The sequence below is a fragment of the Ammospiza caudacuta genome, chromosome 5 (genome assembly GCF_027887145.1).
Source record: "Ammospiza caudacuta isolate bAmmCau1 chromosome 5, bAmmCau1.pri, whole genome shotgun sequence".
Taxonomy (NCBI): domain Eukaryota; kingdom Metazoa; phylum Chordata; class Aves; order Passeriformes; family Passerellidae; genus Ammospiza; species Ammospiza caudacuta.
Window position 1 is genome coordinate 27991357 of NC_080597.1, and position 5464 is coordinate 27996820.

The 5464-nt window shown below is 51.6% G+C and overlaps 1 protein-coding gene across 2 annotated transcripts in view; it reads right to left on the minus strand.

The window, feature by feature from the left end:
- The window catches only part of TMEM184B (transmembrane protein 184B), a 30264-nt gene extending 26546 nt beyond the window's left edge, over nt 1-3718 (minus strand). For both annotated transcript variants that reach the window (XM_058804496.1, XM_058804493.1), the window contains exon 1: nt 3565-3718. The gene's annotated coding sequence lies outside the window, so the exon portion shown is untranslated. The remainder of the gene's footprint in view (nt 1-3564) is intronic.
- Between the last annotated feature and the right edge of the window lie 1746 nt (nt 3719-5464).

Consider the following 5464-nt stretch of genomic DNA (forward strand, 5'->3'; position numbering starts at 1 on the left):
AAGCCAGATACAGCACAGTTCCTGAGCAGCTTGCCTATACACTGTATTTTCCCTGGACACAGCTTGCTCTGTTGCCTTCCCAGACATGTTACTTACACCATCAGAAACAAAAACCCCATGGAGGTTGACCTGATTTTTAAAGAGAGAGAACCTGGCTATGAGCAAGTACTCTAGCCCCCGCCTCTTGTTAGAAGAGAGAGACTCTGAGGTGAGACTCCTGGAGGGTGGTTGCAACTCACAGCTTTATCTGGCAGAATTTCACTTCCAAAACTTTCCTGGGGAATTGATGCTCTGAGAACAAGTCCAGTTGCTCTCCCCAAAAGTAGTCCATGCAGGAAAAAAAAAAAAACAAACACAGAAAAAACCCACCAAACCCCAGAAAAAAATGGGAGGGGGGGGAAAGAAAAAAATACCCTAAATCCCTTACTATAAGGGTGTTTTCAGTTCAAGCACTGTAATATTTTACAGCTGTTTTAGCTAAGAGTTTCAATTCATCTTATCACAGTGTCAAACTGCTTTCAGAGTCCCAAGCACGCTGGCAGGGTGTGATGTCTTGACAGGAAACCACTCTTCCACCACAAGAAAGCAAACCCCAATGAGTCTGGGAAGAAGCGAGAACAGCACACAACAGACACAGCACTCCAAGCAAACAGCTGGGCAAGGCAGCACACAAAACTCCAACCCAGTGCTATTCTCTACAGCACCTGAAATTTCCAGGGCCTTGACAATCAATCACAAACTCTAAAGCAGAGAAGAGCTTCTGCCCCCAGCCAGGGCCGCTCAATAACACCCAGCTGCTTTGTTACACGGGCAGCCAGCAGCAGGCGTGTACTAGAAAACTCGACTGTACAAAGGCTAAATGCAATTTCTCTCTGAGGCTGTGCTGTCCTCTTCATATTGTAGACAGGTCAACCTGTACATTCACTGCTGCTTTCCTTGGTTTCCTCAGTTTTAGGCTGGAAACACTGAAAAAACGAGTCATAGCAATGGCACTTCAGAATCAGCAAGTCTGATTTGAAACTTCGTGTTTTACTTCAAACTTCATTCAATACAACACTGAGCTCTTGAAGCAGCCAGGACCAAACAACAAACATCTCCTGAGGAATTCACTGCTTCCACCAGACATTCCTGCAAGAGCTCAAAGATATCCTTAGAGCTGCTGGAAAATGAAACAGGCACTTCTGCTAGAAGGAGCAGGTAACAATTATCTCCCTCAATGTAAACATAAGCCAATTAAAAGAGAAACCAAAACAGGAAGGGAGAAGGAATGAAGGGTAAGTTCCCCATGTGGAAATTAAGAGGTTGTCATCTCACACCAAAACATGATTATTAGATGCTTTACTTAGTGCAGCAGTAGAACTGGGTAGAAAAAGGAACTACCTTTTTTGAGGGGGAAGGAGGTGTTTTAAAAGCTATTTTGTGCTAGGAAAAAAACCCACCCACCCTTCTTTTATCCATGAGAAGAAAAGAATCCTAATCCCCAATTGCAAAAGCTCACCTCCCAGCCTGCTACCAGCAAACAGCAAAGCACCTGACAGAGAACAAGGCAGATTTCTAGCTGGATTCTGTCAAATGGTTAGAGACATACAGCTCAGAATGCTGTCTAGCCAGACCAGCTAGTCACACTGAACTTCAGTTTCTGACCAGTTTATCTAAGAACCTTCCCCTTTAGACCGCCACGTGTCCTAAGGAGACAGATAAACTGAAGTCCAAAAGGTGCCCAGTGGCTGGGAGTGGCTGGCTCATCCCCTTGCTCCACCCGTCCAGCACTCTGAACCGATGCAGAGCCCCGAGCGGATCACAAAGCAAACACCTGCCCGCACCACCGAGCTGGTCAGAAATGCTGACTCCACTGGCAAAGCTCCCCAGCCATTCTGCCATAGGACCAAATCACTCCTGCTCCAGATGCACAGGAACCCACCTGCTGCTTCCACGCCACCTAAGGTTTACAGCACAACTGTAATAATGACAGTATTAAGGACCTAAAAACCTGCTCCCTTAGACCAGAGCAGCTTTGAAACCAATTTTCTTGGGAACAATGGTGAAAAGAAAGCCTGAAGTAGGCCTTTCTGGGATACCTCCACCATAATAAAAGCTCTCCCAAAACCCGTATTGTTTAGTACTTAGCCAACATCCTAAAAAGTGTGAGAGTTTATTTTTTTGACAAACAGTATCACACAAATACAAACCTTTAGTATTAGAAACCTGAATAACACCAACATTTCTAGAGAAATCTGTGTTCCCTTTTAGGGAGGCTGCTAAGCTCTTAGACCAAAGGGTAACTTCCAGCAACACAAGTTCAAAGGCACAGTTAACTGCTGTATTAAAAGAGCCAAATCTTTGTTAGTGGGATGCATGCTCTATTATGTTTTCATTGACTGTTTTCTTTTTTTTTGCAGGATAGGAAAGCCATTTCTATTCACCCTATTAGCCTTTGCTCTATTATTGATCAGTGTCTTCTATTTTTATCTTTAACAGAGGTAAACAGTTTTCTCTCTGGGGAAACCTGTCTTATGTCTTCAATAATTACTCCTGTTCAAGCTCCTTACATGTCAAGAACAATCTGAAACTTTCTGTAAGCAGAACCCATCTTCACTATTTCCTCTAGATTTCCCACTCCTCCTCCTCCACCCACTCTTGACAGCTTCAGAGTGTTCCAGGCAGCCTTCAGAGAGCTGTCCCTGAAATCACTCTAGTTCCTTTCCACAATTCATCAGAACTCAGTCACGCACACGCTCTCCCAAAGCCCTCCTTCCACTACAAGCTGCAGCTGACGAGGCTGACTTTAGCCCTTTCAGAGCAATTAAGATTTCGAGTCACCACGAGCATCCGAACGAGACCCACCACAACTCACCGACAGTGCAAGAGAACGCAGGCACAGTATCAGCCTCCGCACACACCTACCACACCAGCCCATGCACGAGGTATCTGTCAGTCCACCCAGAACCAAAGGAACCCCAGCACACACAAACCTGGTGCCCACCACGTTACTACAGCCTACTGAGCTCCCAGCCCACCCCGGACAGACACAGCCGTGCACACAGTGACACCCACCCAAGGGCACCCAGGAGCGTGACAGCGCTGGGAACGAGGGGGCTGTGCTGGGGCGTGTGCGTGCACAGCGAGAGCGGAACAGCTGCAGCAAGGACAGGCTGCGGGGAAGGAGGGAGTGCAAGGAACGGGGTGGGCTGCCCGGGGTGGGGGCTGCCCTGGGCGCTGCGGGTAGACGCGGGGGCGGGCGGTGTGGGTGTGTGCGCTGGTACGGAGGCCGTGCCAGAGGAATGTGCGCGGAGCGGAATGGCGGGGGCAGCCCTGAGGAGAAGGGGGCGCACACCGTGGGGGGAACGGAGCGGAGGGTTGAGCGGGGACGGGAGGAGTAGCGCGGGTTACGCCGGGGAACGGGAGTAGCAATGCGGGGGAGCGGGAACAGCGACCACACCGGGCCGAGGCGGGGCGCAAGGTGAGTCCGTGGGCGCCACAATGAGCCACCCCCGCGCCAGCGCGGCCCCTCCGCTCCGGCCCGGCCCGGCCCGCGCGCCCGCAGCCGCCCCCGCCACGTCTTACCGTGCAGCGGGCGGGCGGGCGGGCGCGGCCCAGCCCGGTGGGGCGAGGAAGGGTCGGGTCGGGCCCTGCCCGCTGCCCCGCGGGCGGCGCCGGCACCGGCGCGGGGGCGCGGAGGCCTCAGGAGCCCATGGCGACGCCGGGCCCGGCCCGGCCCTCCCTCGGCGCCTGCGCACGGCACCGAGCGCGCCGCCCACTGCCCGCGAAGGAGGGGGATCAGGATGACGTCACCGCAGCTCTCTTAAAGGGGCAGCGCCGCCGGGCGCGGGTGACGCGGCGGCTTCGCGCAGCGGTGGGCGGAGCCGTGCGCGTCCCGGGGCCGGGCACACGGGCGGGCCGGCCTGCTGGCCAGCGGCTCTTCCCGGACGGCTAAAGGCAGGACTGGCCTCAGGAAGAGCCTCCCCAGGTAGATTTCCACCCGACCTTAGCAGCGCAGATTTCCCCCGAACCCCGAGTGACGCAAACACACGGAGAGGTGCTGGAAAGCAAAGCCGTGCCTCTACTCAAGTCTGAACAAGGCACTCTGAGTCTAAAACAAAAAAAAAAAAAAAACCAAACCAAAACCACAAAAGCCGAACGAAGGAAGAAAGCAAACGCACCACACCCTAGAACATTTAATACGCCTGTGTTAGCAAAAGGAGGCGGCATCCTACCCGCGACAGGGTTGATGATTTTGATGATTTTCTGCTTTTCTCCTGCTGAACTACAAGTCCCCTTGCCCATCTTGAAACAGATACGGAGCTCCTACCACACATGGCCCGAAATGGCAGCACATTCCCGCTCCGTCCCAGGGCAGAGCTCCTGCCCCAAATATCCCCACAGCTCCTAGACCCTGCCAGATCACGGCTCTGCTGCCTCCCCCACGCTGCAGGGAGGGCAGTGCTGTCCTGTACACAAGAAACGTCCCCTTTCCCACAGAAAACAGGATTTACAAGTGAAAAAGTCCAGTTGCATTCTGATCCAGCAAAAACATACTCAAAATGGAGGCAGGGCAAATGCAGGATAGAGGTAACAGCAGAAAACCCCATACCCCTGGAACTACTTTCCTCTTCCCATCCCTCCTACACTCATCCCTGGAGCTGGAAGACCGATGCAGCAGGGAAACAAAGGAATAGCTCTTCCTGGCCAGCTGGCAAAGAACAGGCTTGGAAAGAATTTGCAAATTCACCAAGATCCATCAGTTATTCCCAGCAGGTGTTTCTAAGAATAAGTTTCAAGGGTTTGACAGAGCCTGTAAGAAACAGGCCTCTCATCAGGATAATGCAGGGATGTGTAACTACAGGAGCAGCAATTTAGAAATAAATCAGTATTAAAATTTAGTATTTTACTGCCAGACTGGTCAGACAAGGAAAAGAGGAGAAACCCAAACAAACCACACCAGCACAGACACCAAAGCAGCAGGTGCCACTCCACAGAGAGCTCAGTCTGTTTGCATCAGGCACTGTGCTGCTGTCAAGTGCTCCACGCCCCTCTCCTTCAGGACTTTGGTTTGAAGAAAGCAAAAACAACAAAATCCAGGGTCCACCTCCATGGAAGCCAGCGCACACCCAGAGCCCACAGCGTGGAAAGGTTCATCCCTTTCTCCTCCTCAAGGCCAGACACATGGGATGCCAGAGGCTCATATCCAGGAACCAAGAGATCCTGAATCAGATTTCACATAACTCTCGCCTGTTCCAAGGCTGCAACTGCAGAGATCAGTTCAGGTTTATTTTTAGGTGCTCCAGTCCTGTGCCTTTTTTTTCCAGTAATTCTGATCAAACTTGTTCCTGGAATTCAGAAACAGGTTCAGCTGCAAGACCATGCCTCCTGTGTGTAAGATGCGACTCCCAGCAAAGATGCCAGGGCCATTAAAGGAAGAAATGACAGATGCTGGCATCACTTTATCATTTTCTACTTTATTACT